At 41.0% G+C, this 14,930-nt stretch overlaps 1 protein-coding gene across 1 annotated transcript in view; it reads right to left on the bottom strand.

Annotated features, from left to right (window-relative positions):
• tenm1 (teneurin transmembrane protein 1) overlaps positions 1-14,126 on the bottom strand; it is a 287,438-nt gene extending 273,312 nt beyond the window's left edge. Inside the window, exon 1 of the mRNA XM_028009863.1 lies at positions 13,617-14,126. The gene's annotated coding sequence lies outside the window, so the exon portion shown is untranslated. The remainder of the gene's footprint in view (positions 1-13,616) is intronic.
• Between the last annotated feature and the right edge of the window lie 804 nt (positions 14,127-14,930).

Below are 14,930 nucleotides of genomic sequence, written 5' to 3'. Positions count from 1 at the left end.
CTGAAAAGCAGGAAATGGAGTCTGTGTGTCCCTTCACAGAGCAGATCAGTTCCTGTCAGGGAGCTGTCAGCGGGCTGGGAAGCCATCCTGGACCATTTGACTATTTATAGTGGACACGGCTCAAATCCCACCTCGCCACTGCACGCCTGAGTGGCGTGGAGAAATCCATAAGGCCCTACAGTATTCATGGCCTCTGAGTGTGGCCAAGAGCGAAGGAATCGCTCGGCTTCAACTTTTCAAAGGACGTTTTCTTTAATATATATATATAGATATCTTAACTGCAGGTAAAACTTACTTTCTGTCAGACCTTGACTACACGGTACGGCCCTTTTCCTGCTGCGTCTTAGCAGAATACCACTTTCTATTCATGATATCCACCTCTGCGGCTCTGTGATCTAAATCCCTCTGCTGATTCCCCAGTAAACCGAGGAGTAAACAACAACAGAAAAAAAGAAACGCACACGGCATGGCCCAACTTGAGATTTTCTCAGTGTGATGCTCTTACATAAACACCATGACATAATGCTATAAGTTAGAGGTGTAGCAACAAATGTGGTACACAAAAGCATGACCAAATTAGATTATAGGGACATTTTTGGAAAAACACCCGCTCTGCCTGGGCTATTTAGTTTTTTTTTTTTTTTTTACAAATACAAGTTTCACAAATCTCATGAAATGTGCTTTAAAAATTCTTATTACTGCAGAATATTCTAAACCTAGTCTTTACACCACATATTATGGTATTCAGTTCCTCAATTTGTGTGTTTTGACAATTACATTAATGTTTCAATGACCTCAAAATGCTTTTTGAATTATCTCTGTTTAGTGAGGAATCGCCCAGATTATGTTTGATCAGTCGAAGCATAACGAGTTTAGCTTAGCATCAATAGGAAGTTTGAATGCAGAGGCCATCTTTACAGCTGCTAGCGGCTAACGGCGGAGTCCAGCTGTGGCGTTCTCACACCGCTTAGAAATCATAAATCTTTTGCTATCAGACGGTCGCGGCTTGTTTGTTTTCCGCTACAGCTCACCAAACAAGCTCCTTTAACACTTTAATAACCCGACGACATCTTTATTAGCCTACTCATTTCCTTAGAGTTTTGACTACAGTCAAAGCTACAAAAGCAACCACTCGAGAACTAACTGATTAACTGGATGGCCAGAAAAAGATTTTTATTTGGAATCCACACATCCTCACCAAATTTAGTCTAAACAAAGAAAGTCAGGCGACATATTTGAGAGAGGTCGTCTGTATTTTGTCCCATATTGTCACCGTCCTATAATAATGGCTTAAGACATTTTTGGCAAAAAACAATAAAAGAACTTAAGCATATTGTGACCTTCCGAAAATAATAGCTTGTGTGAATATTGCTGCTCAGATAACAACAGTGTTGGACTTACATCTTCATCTATTATTTTAAAACCTAACCCTTATCAGGCAGCTGTAAGTCAGACTGATTTGGCTGTTTTCTGAAAACCAAGGGTTGGCCTGACTTAGTCATTTTGATCCAAATACCTAGTTTTATTAATAACGTTGTTAAGCAATTATTAGTGTTAGTCATATATTCAAACCTAGACAACCTACAAACACAACCCCAGTAGTGCACTGCTGACCCAAAGACAGCTTCTCAAGCATTTCCCCATTTCGCCACAAATCTTATCTTAAGGACTTTAAGTCAAAGCAACAGCATTACTAGAATTTTAAATCTTCTTACCAGTAATGGCAGAAACACAAAACTGCAAAGAGGTCCTGTGTTTACATCAACATGCACGCCCCAAACGTCAACCTGCCGGGATGTGCGGACATTTGATCACACAAAACATGAGACTCAAAGCTACTTAATCAATATTCTAGACAAGGCAAAGCCTCGTTCAACACAACTGATATTCCCGCTCTCCTGTAACATAAATAAACGTCACACTGCAGGACTGAAAGGCTGTTCGCAGTAACTAGCTCCGCAAATAAAGCTTAACTCCATGAGTGACGGCCTCCAAAGCTCTCTGCATCAGCCACTTCTTGGTAAAAAGCCTCTCTCAATAATGCATTCGACCACTAAAACCCTTCCCAAAATACCCAAAGCAAAGCCGGCTGCACTGTGGATGCTAAATTAATTGACTGATCAATGCCATTGATTCCAGAAATTGGATTTGGCGATTAGCGATTCAGACAGTTACTTCCTTTATGAAGTTGTTGATTACAGTGAAATGAGTGAGGAAAGAACATTAGCCCTGCAGAGGAGGGCCTGAAAAGACCCACAAGGAGCGCCTGAGCTGCATGGCAGATTGATTTCTGAGAGCTAAGTGGGCTAATCTTCCATCTACGCCGTCGCAAAGAGATGCATGGCGTCTCTGACGGAAACCAAAACAGCGTTTAACGTTCAAGGACGGGGACTTTTTGTTATAATCCAATAAAACAACAACAACAAAAATGAAAGATATCCCATTCTTCACCTTATTCCTCATTCTGCAGCCTTGCACCTGAAAGTGCATACTTTAAGTTCTGAGCAAAGCGTTTTTCGTTTGGCAAGCCGAAGGAGATTGAGGCACGCGGCCGCCTGAATGCATCGCGTCCACGCGCCTGTCTGATGCGCGTGCACCTCAGGGCGACGACACGCGGGTTACCCGCTCTCTCCGATAAGAACTCTGAAGTGTGGCGAAGATGTAATATGGAGCTGCTGGATATCTGAGCACTGTTTCTCGTAGCCTAAAGGCTTTCCGCTCAGGTATCGGTGAAAAGAGCCATAGCAATTTTCCAGATAAACAAATCATATAAGCTTGAAATCAATAGCGCCCATTGTAAAACGTATTTGTTGTTAGGAAATAGCAGAGAGTCATTTTAGGCACTTTTCTCCTCTCAGCATCACATATACCTTGCATTGTTTCTCTATTTATCCAGGACTCTATTTCCCACTGTAAGCTTTTTTTCTGTTTTTACCTGTCAAAGGAAATTTGTTAAGCAAAACGGCAATGTGCACGTCCCTTAGAAAATTTGCATCCCTCATTTTATTGCATCGCAGGCGAATCATTGTGTCCTGTAACAACATTAAAAGAAAACAATATATGAGTGCATTCAGAACGGCTCCTCCTGGCGCAGCAGCTGTAACTGTTTGGGATTTCAGGATTGCTACATCTGCAGCAGACTAGTATTAGCTCAGCTTTATTCGAAAATTGGTTGCACAGTGCTGTCATGGTTTTTCTAAGGGAAGTAGATATGGTGGGATTTTTTTCTTCTTCTTCTTCTTCTTTTCTCCTATCATTGTCTTCTGTTTTGGCATGGCTTTCTGGCTGGCAATCAGCAGAGGATATACAGTCCTCTTTGTCATGCCACAACCAAAAATGTCAAAAGTCTGACCGTGCAATTTTGTGTAGCTGACCAACAAAAATCACATGCCTGATTGCTAAATTGGAAGGAAACTGACATGTGCTTTTCAAACTACTTTACAAACAGAAACAAATTAATACTTTGTAGACATTTATACCGTTTGCTGCAGTGACAGCTGGCAATCTTTTTTGTCTCAACCAGATTTGTTGAAATTGACATTTCTTTGCAAACTAGGTTGGAGAGCTGGAAGGTCAACATTTGTCCCAGGCTCTAGTTTTTTTATGGGAAGATTTCAACATTCCAAGATTGCCCGATGTTTAGCTCTATTAACTCTCAGCAGCTTCCATGACTCCACCGCACGGTGTGGTCACCAGCATGTTTCATCATGCAGATGATGAAATCAGTGTTAGTTCTCTGCCAGACGTGAAAAGTTACACTTTCCTCTCTTCTGACCTACGTATCTTCATACAACTATGTACTGTGTACATGTGGCCCAGTGCATTTCTTGTGCCTTAGGGCTGTTGTTAAAGAATATTTTAGTAATCGAGTACTCTATCGATTATTCTTACGATCAATCGAGTAATCGGATGAGAGAGAGAGTTGTTCGTACTCCTAACATCGCGGCAGCCAATTTCAGGATACTTATTTTGTCCGATTAACGATTAAAAACACGGAACATGACACATTATGCTGCTAACTCTTTCGTCAACAACAGGAGTGAGAGAGCTGCCCAACACAATTACTCACCCGGCCGGAACGTGGTGTGCGCTAAACAATAAAACATAATTTAATGAAGCTTCGAGGAATTTTAATAATCGAGGTACTTGAATTCATTCGAGGAATCATTACAGCTACATCTTCCATAAAGGGATTTGTGGAGAGCCCAACTAATGTTTGACCTTGTGACAGATCCTACCACCCAAGGTGTTGATTTTTGCAGCTCCTCCAAAGCTGCCATGGGTTTCTCTGCCACTTTTCTGATTAATGGTCTCCCTGCTTGGCCCGTCAGTTTAGGCGGACATCCATGTCTTGATTGATTTGCTGTTGTCTCAAACATTTTCAATGTTTAGCTGATGGACTGAATCGTGCGCCATCGTACCAGCCATTCAAAATTCAAGGCATTGAGACAGGTGCTGCCCTAAACTTTACCGCAGATTTTCCCCCTGACCTGTTTGCCGAGTCGCTCGTTCTTCATAACTCTGTTCACTCTCAAATCGTCTCTTACAAACTTCTTGCATTGACTTCTGGTTGAATACAGTGACATGACAGCCATTTTTATTGGTCGAGATTTCTAAAGGGGTGAATTATTTCCCAATTTGTCTTGGTTTCATCGCATAAAACTGTAATTTCACAGAAAATACAATGGAATTTTGAGGGTGTAAAAGTCCATGAGGACTAAACACAAAGGCACGTCTTCGTAACATGAAGTTAATTTGGTCAATGGTGCACATGCTTGAAGTAGTCCCCCAAGTTCATGGCTGAATCAAGCCCCAGTATTAAATTTTAAAACGCTAAGCGTCCCTGGTGGTGCGGTGAAATACATTTTGAACTTTTGAACATTAACGCACTCCATTGTGTAACACACGGCTTCTAGCAGAGATGCATCAACAACCATTTTGAAGCAATTCATCTTTTCTGAGAGTTAATAATTCATGATCGTCTGGAGAAAGTAGAGCTATGAATATTACTAATGATACACATGAGGCTATTTACCAGTCAGCAGGAAATAGATGAACTCGTTCAGTGCCGGGATCCACAGTGTAACATTTGTGAGTTTTGTGTTGCTAAATAAATCATTTCATTGGCTGATTTAAAAAAAAAAAGAAAGAAAGAAAGAAACCTGAATGTAACTTATTCATAAAGACTTATTGGACATGATCATAAAAAGTCAAATGTGGTTTTTTGTGTGCAGGCACTTTGTTGTGTGACAATACACACCAAATATATTTATTTACCAACTTTGCAAAAGTGAGAAAGGGTTTAAAGTTATTCACTTTGCAGAACACTAAAACCTTTTTGACCTGGGTAACATCACAGTTTATTCTGAACCACAAAAAGAAAAACATTATTGCCACTACAAGAATAATTCTTTCTCTGATGAAAACAATAAGAACTCTAATTGATCACGTTTGCAAACAACCAAATTACATATTACGGCTAGAATACTTTTGCTGCTGTACTATTTTATCTCTTTTGAAAGTATCTGAGAATGTTTACAATTTAAATTAGAATGTAGACTGCACTAATTAATTTAATTTGTAAAGTGAAGTAAGTTTATATTTCTCTACGTAAGGATACTATTGTACGCAATTATTAATTTGTAGCCAAAAGTGACAAAAACTGATTAATTTACAATTTTTCAAAAAGGTTGCAATAAACTTGTATTTCCACATCATCTACTCCTACTGGATGAGCAAATCCAGCTTTTCCTATGTGACAAAACGCTACCTGCGTGGCAAGGCGCTTCATTATCAGGCACCAGTTGCCTGTTGCGTCAAAAATCATATTAGCATTATCCACCAGAATGCACATGAAAGTCGGAGGCGAGGGACGGCATTATTATTGCCATTTCTGGCAGAAAACACATTTTAAATTAACACCATTTGTCTTCATAGCACTCTCGTTTCATTTTATTACACAAATTTGATTTATATCCAGTTGTTTTTTTTTGTCGCACTGCATTCACTCAGAGAAGTAAGATCTACTGCTGTAGCTAACGTACAACTTTCAGTTAATATATGGGATTTTACCACTGGGGGGGAAAAACTGTTAAATTTCTCATTGCATTTTAGAGCTGCAGCTTTTCTCGTGATGTAATTTATTTATATTCCGACATCATCTCTCAAATTCTGTGCTAAACTACTGTCTAAAACAAGGAGAACTGTTATGCGTCCTTGAACCATGTAGGACATGTTTCTGGACTAAGCAAAACATGTTCACTGCGTTTTCTGAAAAAAAATGTAAAAATCATTCTCAGATTATGAGATTTTATCTGGTCAGTTTTGCCTAATCTGAGCTTCGTCTAGAATAAGCAGTTTTAGGGCTTCATACATGTGAAAACGGCTACAATCAGATAGTTGTAACCCTAAAACCTGGCCGTCAAGAAGGGGTTTCTTATGGTAAGTCAACAGACCCGCAGTCCCAGAAGGCGTCCAGATTGACCAATCGTGCGCCTTTACAAGTTTTGGAAACTGACGGGACAACCCCATTATCCGACATCATCCTCGCTCTTCCTAGGTGTCTAACTAAGAATGGGAGAAAGTTGTAATTTGCTGATTCGGCAGGGACAGAACTTTCTTCCACTCGAAGTCTGGCAGTAAATCCTGCCTCGAATATTCCACATATTAACTTTCAAGATAATTGATTTGGAGAATGTGCATGGACATTTCCTGCAGCCAACAACAAAACACTTTTCATTTCCAGCAGCCATTGTACAGCAGTAAAACCAGCTTCAAAGAATGAAGTGAGCAGAGCTCCAGTCGGGTTGCTACTAAGTGATGGGCTGGGCTCGGCTGGCGTCGCTAGGTGAGCTGCGGTTCCAGCTAATTGTCACTTAATGATAGGGAGTTTTGTCCAGACACCAACAACACTTTTATTTTTATTCTTTTTACAAAACAAGAAAAAAAAACAGGCTGGATGTTTTTTTTAGTGCTTGAACTGTGTCGTTTAGATAATTACCTGATGTCAGCGTTAGCATGCTAACATTAGCATTAATTTTATGATTAGCATGCTGCATTATGCTATCTATCAACTCATAGTGTTTTCCTCCAAGTTGTTAGTTAAGTTTATAGAAACACCACCACAAAGTTGCTTGTAGATGGATAAGAGAACATTTTGAACTCTGATGTTGACCTCAAGTTAACTAAAAATATCATTTCTGAATATTTTCTTGATCTGTTTTTGATCCTTTTCATATACTGCAGCTGAAAAAAAAGAGCTGCAGGTTTCGTCGTGGCAAGAAAAGCAGGACAAAATACAACTGATGTGAACCTACTTATTTTGACACTAACTAAAAAGATGCGCTCTTTGAAGTGGAGGACAGAGTATGTTGTAAAACAATTGGTGGGAGAGGCAGAAATTGATTTTTTTCTCTCCCCTCAATCGTTGTCTCCGCCGACTCAATTAATAAAAGTTTACCTGCTAAAAACGTGTGTGTGTGTGGATGTGTGTGTGTGTGTGTGTGTGTGTGTGTGTGTGGATGTGAGCCTGCCTTTAAGCGTGAGTGAAGGCGACAGCTTCCCAAAACGTTTGTTTACTTTCTCGGAGTTGGAAGCTTTATTTGTCCGATTTATTTGAGTTTCAGGTTAGTAATACCCGCAGTCTAAACTATCTCTATAAAGTAAAGAAAACACAACTGTATAGTAAAAGGATCTGCAACAGTTTTTGCAAATAGTTCAATAATCATTAGCTCAATAATCCTTTCTTCAAGATGATTAATGAACTCATACATTTGTAAACATATAATAAACATATTTTAGACTTAGTGATTACTTTTTGATATGCAGCAACAAGAAACAAATATTACTAAAAAAAATAAATAAATACATAAAAAGTCTCCGTTATTTGACAGAGTGTGCATAGGACTGACATGACACTGTCATAACACCTGTCATGAACATGAAGGAGTCTTTATGAATGTTCATGACTGTTGCTATGAAGTGTCACTTAGTAAATAATGACACTTTTAATGCAAACTTGCATTAAAAGTCTGTTAAAAGTGCCAACTTTGCATTAAAGTGTCATTATCTACCAAATAATGCAAAGTTGGCACTTTTAACGGACTTTTAATGCAACTTTTAAAGAAACTTTGCATTAAAAGTGTCATTATTTTCTGAATCTCCCTTCCTGACAACAGTCAGACATCCATAAAGACTCCTTCATGTTCATGACAGCTGTCATGTCACGTTTATGACTGTGTCATATTAGTCTCATGCACAATCAAATAAGGTGTTTGTTTTATTAAAAGATTCATTATAACTGATGTTCTCACACAGAGTTTCGCACTTACAGTCCTCCACCTACACTCTTCAGTAGCTGCCCAACAGGAACAAACCTCTTCAGTTAAACACAAGACTCACTTATTTTTCAAAAAGTTTACAGTTGTGCAGATAATTTGTTATCTGGTGTTTCAGCCTCCTGGCTCAAATTTGAAAGGAGGATCACTTTTTGGAAGGTGGGATGCGATTGCATTTCCACAATCTAAAATCTCACCTAACATTTATCGTTTTTTTTGTTTGTTTTTTGGGGGGAGGTTTTGCCCGTAGCCCAACGATAGGAACAACAGACTCCAGAGGAGACGCCAGCTGAGACACACCCGGGTTGCGTTAAAGCAGACCGCCTCGGGCCTGTGACTGTGGGTGTGCACATGTGAACCTGCCTTAGTGTGTGTGTTTTTGGCGCTACGGTAGCCGAAGGTGGTTCTGGTTGGAACACCGATGATTTTGCCTTCTAAGTTGCTCCCAGCCTAAAGAGAGAATAACATTTGCTTTTGATACGAGGAGCACTCAGATGAAGAAGGTATCGTGCCAAAGAAAGCAATCTAAAAGGCTTGAAATTAATAAAGAAATTGATAAATGTATTCCGCTTTCTCCAATAGGTGGTGAAATAAACGAGAATTGGCAGCAGAAAAGTCATTAGTACGAAGATATTTCTTCCAAAGCGCAATATGTCACTTGGCGAATACAGGAAATAAATAAATAAATCTGTAAACAACTTTTTTTTAGACATATCTCATAATTACCAATTTAGAATGATAAACAGAAGGTTAATATATCTTTAAAAGACATGTTCGCCATGTTTATGTTTGGATGAACAGTGTTTTTGTTTTGTTTTTTTGGTGGTGGACAGATAGGGCCCACACATAATCTGGTCCAGATCATGTGTGGGCAGGGGCAACAGGAGTTTATCACTACAAAGAACAAATAAAGAAAGAAACTACAAACCTCCATATAAATAAGTAAACCAAAATTCTCCAGTTTTATCTATTAGGTTTTCAAATAAACAAAAACTATTAACAAATTAGCACCAAGAGTTTATTTGTTCACCCCGACATTCAATATGTCACGTTAAAACACGACTTAAAGTAAAAAAAAAAAATTAAAGCCTCGTACATCTGTTGAAGACCTAATTACTACATTAAAATCATAATTTCTTGGAGCTTTATAACTTGCTTACTTTATTAATAGAGGAGGACTATTAGCAAGGACTGAATGGCGAGGGCGGGGATTAGCCAGAGGGCCTGGGGAGCAAATTTATAGAGGTAAACATTGGAAGACCCAACCTGAATGCATCTGTTGTACTTAAGAAGCCCACATAAAGGTGGAGGTTGGAGGGTGTAGGAGACGAGTTCCAACTATTTAAAGTGATGAAGCTATAGCCAAAAATAAACTGATGGAGTAACACTTTTCAGTGCCACTTTTTTTTCTTTCTTTGTTATCGCAATAAATACTTTAAAACACTGCTGTAAAACCTGAAGCCCATATCCATCTACGACTCTGATATTCTCAGTGGATATATATTCAGTAACCACTGGGACATCTCCAGGAACATTAGTACAAAGATACTAATTTTTACTGGGTTAATTTGACGATATTATATTTTTAATGTCACAGTGCTGGCAGCTTGCTTTGCACGGAGTTCAACGTGACGGAAACGCCAATCATCGCCGCGGGATTTGTGGAGGGAGCGGCGTCGCAGCTCGCAGGTGAACGGTGGTTCCACATCTCAGCGTTCGTGTTTGCAAAAAGTCCAGCTGTCCAATCGTTCGGCTCGCCGAAGAGCCTTTTCGCTTTGAAACGACCAGCAGGGTGGCAGACACTCTAAAGCGTTTTGGTGCTTTTGAAGCGGCTGAATTTCTCTTGTTGTGAGACGGACGCTGAGCGAGAGGAAGACGGGGGCTAAAAACTCCCACTGGGCCTCATATTGGATGCCAGTTTATGCTCTGGCTGCTGAATTAAGTGTCGTACGCTCTCGGACAAATTTTCCCCCTTCTAATTCGTGACCCCGGATTTTGTTGAAGAGTTTTTCTTTTTCATTTTGCTGGGAACTTCTCGGTCAGAAAAGAGAAGCGCGTGTGAGCGATTCCATGCGAGTGGGGAAGCGTTACAGCGCCAGCGGCTACTGCATTCCTGGAATGAAAATGTATAAATAATGCAGGGATGGATAACAAAAAAAAGTACTCCCCTGCTGTCTCACACAGCTATGCACTATCCAAAGGCCATGTGATATCACTCAAATTTCTGAAAAATACAAATTATTAGGAGGTAAGGAAAGATGTTGCAGTAAGAGGTGTTTTTGTTTTCTTTTTCAACTGGGGACAATGGGATCTGCAGACAGCCGGGGCAACATGCCAGTAGCCCCTAACAATCGGCACTCCAGGGCTAAATTTGCAGGAAGTCGCACTGAAATAATGATGCGACTCCAAGCCAAGAAGCACAGGGCAAGCCACTTTGAATTTCCAAAATGCACATATGCACCTTCCCACTAAACAAAACAACAACAAAAATGAAGGGAAGAAAAAAGAAAAACTCAAAACAATAAAAGGAGAAGAAGGGAAACATCTGAAAGAAGACAATTGGCACATCAGCAAGGTAAAACCTCCAGATGTGAAAACATGACCGACAGGTCCGGTGGTCGGGTGGCTTACTGACAGAAATGCCTCCTCTGTTTTGTGTGACATAATTGCTGACGTGACGCTTCAGCTCTAGAGCCTGTCCCTCTACTTGTTAAGGTGTGCTATGGGGAAACATGCACTTAATCGGTGTGCAGCAGCCCTGCAGGGCCTCAAAAATAAATAATTATTTATTTATTTATTTTATTTATAGATAAATAAAATAAAAATCCAGGAAGGAAGCACACATTTTACAACAGCAGAGAGCTACGAGCCCTAGACATGACAGACATAAACGTAACGCCACAATCATCCGCCGCCGCTGCCTCCATACATCTAAATCATCTCCCATATGCAGAGAGCAGATGTTTGTGTGAATGGGGTGAAACCCCCACAAAAAGAGGGGTGTGTGTGCGTGTGTAAGCCAACCTCCGCTGTGTGCATTTTATTAATCACACACATCATCACAACATCAAAGGACCGCCCTGACGCAACATCTGCCAAGCTGTTACACTTCGAGAGCAACGATAACATGCTTAGCTTAGAGATTGCACTGATCGCATCGCGAGAGGCGGAATCGGCCGATTTTTTCCCTCCCCTCTCCGATCTGCGGGTTGAACTCGCGATTCATTTCGCTTCGAAATGCATCGAAAACAAAGCGCCGGCAACGTTTTCTGTCTGCAAACACATCCGGCAACAGCACACACTTTTATTTTTTTTTTTTCCACACAACTCACTAGAGTGTGGTAATGAAAAAACAAAAAAAAGAGAAGAAGATCAAATGAAGGTTATTAACATATGCTTTGATGTAGAAATTGGGATATTTGTGTAATTGCCTCATTTTTCCATCACTTGCAGCACATTTGTCTACCATTTTTCTGCGTTAAAGACTTTGTAGGATTGAGAAATCTAGATAACTGGAATTGGCAGGTCTGACCTTAAAAAAATAAATTAAATAAAACAAATAAAAATCTAGACCAGCCAAGAAGGCCCTGATAAGTGCATCTGTATGTTGGAGTTTAACTGCCCTTAATGCCCAAACCTGACTTTGATTTTTTTTTTTAAACAAACGTCATGCTAAAGCGTAGGTAGAGTGGTGAGGACACTGATGGCGGAAGACAATTTTCAGGAAATCGTCCCTCAAATATATATTTTTTATTATTATTATAAACACAGGCTGCTCTAAATTGCTCAAACCTAAAACAAATCAGATTTATTTCTTTTTTTTTGTCATTGTGGCTTTCAATAAAAATACACACTTGTGGAAGATTCAGATGCAAAGTGCCTCATTGCCCAACCTGAGCCAGAAGATGGAGGAGGAATAATCTGGGGTTGTAATGACCGGATTGGTTTCTATGTTCAGATCCTACAGGTTCAAACGTAGATATAACCGACCCAGAGCTAGCAGTGGCTGGAGGAGAAGCAGGCCATCTCAGCCCGAAGGACAATTTGCATCTTTTCAAATCTAATAGCTCATAGTAAAATAAGGCCCAACTACCAAAAACCCTCACTTCAGAATTCTTCTGATTTTTCTCCCATCATCTATGATCCATTTTCCCATCTATTGCACAAGCATAGTGTAGTATTTATTTGTATTTTTGTACACTCCCTAACTATAGTTTACTCAAAGCAATTATTCATAATCCACTGTGAAGGGGAGCAGCAGTGAGCAGGTCTAATTCAGGTCTAACAGAGCATGTCCATCCTTGGTGCAATTTGTGCAGCCTTCACATTAATTAGAATGTATCAACAAAAATAAAAAATAAAAATATCCATCTGGGTTTTAATTGTTGTTGCCCCAACGCGCTTTCTAATAAAATATTAATAAATATGTTTTTGTAGTCTTTTTTTTTTTTCTTTCTTTCTTTCTTCTTCTGCAGCATCGTTCAGTGCTGGCAGAAGTTGCAGGGGGGGGAAAAAAAAGGGATTTAAAAAAGAAAAGAAAACAGACGCTCGGCTGCGGATCAGATCGGCGCACACGGTGTTCAAATGTGTCCTGACGTGCCTGCTGGAGCCGCGCTGGTGCTCATGTCTGTAACCACACACAGCCCGGGCCAATCGAGCGAAGGCTGCTGATGCTGGCGGGGTGTATGTGTGTGTGTGTGTGTGTGCGGGGGTGCGTGTGAGGGGACGGTGAGGAGGGGGATTTGAGATCTGCAACCCGTCTGGTTCTGAGCGCTTTAGATAGGAGAGCCAGAAGTGGAGGCGAAAACAACTCAGGGCGAAGCTTGCAGTTTGCAGAGAGGAGGCGAGAGGAAGAGGAGGGGGATAGGGGGGCTGGAGGAGGTGGAGGGACACATGAAGCAGGCATGCCCGGCTGCTGATCCGCACCCCCCCCCCATGAACTGTCATCATTCAGACCGCTGGAAACGAAGTCGCTCCGTGTCCCCCACTCTTCCAAAAAAAAAAAAAAACGAGGGGTGATGATGATTTATATAGAAAAGGAGCAGCACGTACACACACACACACACCCATTCACGTACCCCCTCTTTTTCCTTACATTCTGCCTCACATGCAAACACATTCACACACCGCGGGTCATACGGCACCGCAGAACAGCTGATAATAAGCATTTCCTGCATCGCAGCCGAGACGCACTATATAGCCAGTCTTCCCCCATAGACAGAAAAAATTACAATAATAACAATAATAATAATAAAGGCCAAAACTAAAGACGTCGCTCACCTTTCCGACGTAAAGCCATTCCTTTAGTCCGACTCTGTGCTTGCAGACGCTGAATACTTGAGCAAACCAACCTTCCCTTCCTCCCTCCTCCTCCTCCTCCTCCCTCTTGTTGGAAATGTGCTCCTGTTTTAAAAAAAAAATGTGATGGTCTGGCTCTGAGGTGGCGGTGCTGATGCTGATGATGCTGCTCGCTCCCGAATGCTGACAGAGAGGACGACGAAACGATTTGCGCGGAATAGGAAGGGATCTCCTGGCAGAGGCTGCGCGCCAGCAAACAAGCAAACCAACCAGTCAGTCAGTCAGTCGTGCTGTGCTGCACTGCGAGAGAGAGAGAGAAACAGAGAGAGTGTGTGTATGTGTGTGTATGTATGCAAAGGAGGGAGTATAGTGTATGGAGTCCGACGCGGTGCGTTTAGCCGCGGTTGAACCCAAATGAGGCTGATGCTGCTGGAGCTGCCGGTGAGGGGCTCGGTGCTGCTGGAGCACTTTGCCTGGATCGTACCACCGCTCCAATTGGAGAGGGGGTGTGGCACAGACACGGGAACTAAAAGAAAATAAGAAGGAAAAAAAAAAGAAAAGAAAAAGAAAATAACGCGCATCGGCGTCAGGAGGTCGTCTGGACCGCCGGTTCGAGTCGTTCAGCTGCTGCCGTATGGCTGCGCCGCGGGCCCGCGGAGTGCTGACTCACCATCACAAAGTTCACTGTTTTCCTGCCTGGAAGCGAAGCAGAAGCACGCTGCTAGAAAAGTGACGAGCACAAAACCTGTTCCAGTGATCAACAGGCCAGAGAGCTGCTGTAGTGAGGAGAAATATCTCATGCGGAGGCACCTCGATAAGTTAGAAACTAACAGAATTATTCATTTAGTCACGTTTCAGGCGTTTGTTTTCGTTTATTAAGAGTCAAAAGGGCAATAAAAGTCATTTTTAATACAGACGTCGTGCACATGCTTTGGCAACTTCACTCAGAGAGAGATTGCATGTTTCTTGCTAAACAAGCTGGATGTTTTCAGGGCGCTACAAGTAAATGGAAAGTTGAGTGGAAGAAAAAAGTGAGAAAGAAATTATGTTGTTTAATTACATTTTCAGTGGATGGGGGAAAACGGCAACACATTTTGGGGTCTTGTCAGTTCTAAGCCAAAACCATTCAGCTAACATCAATAAATATTTGCTCAGTTTGTAATCATCATCCTCAATAACATCCTCAAAAAGCACCGTTAACGTTTTTTAACTGAATTACTGCAGAAGATTAACTTTTTGATAATATGCTCTTTTGTCGTAGAACACTTAAACCGTCTTCATGGACTTAGGGAGGTA

Source organism: Xiphophorus couchianus, chromosome 23 (assembly GCF_001444195.1).
Source record: "Xiphophorus couchianus chromosome 23, X_couchianus-1.0, whole genome shotgun sequence".
NCBI classification, from domain to species: domain Eukaryota; kingdom Metazoa; phylum Chordata; class Actinopteri; order Cyprinodontiformes; family Poeciliidae; genus Xiphophorus; species Xiphophorus couchianus.
Note: the sequence above shows the minus strand (reverse complement) of the source record. Positions and strands in the feature narration are given on the sequence as shown.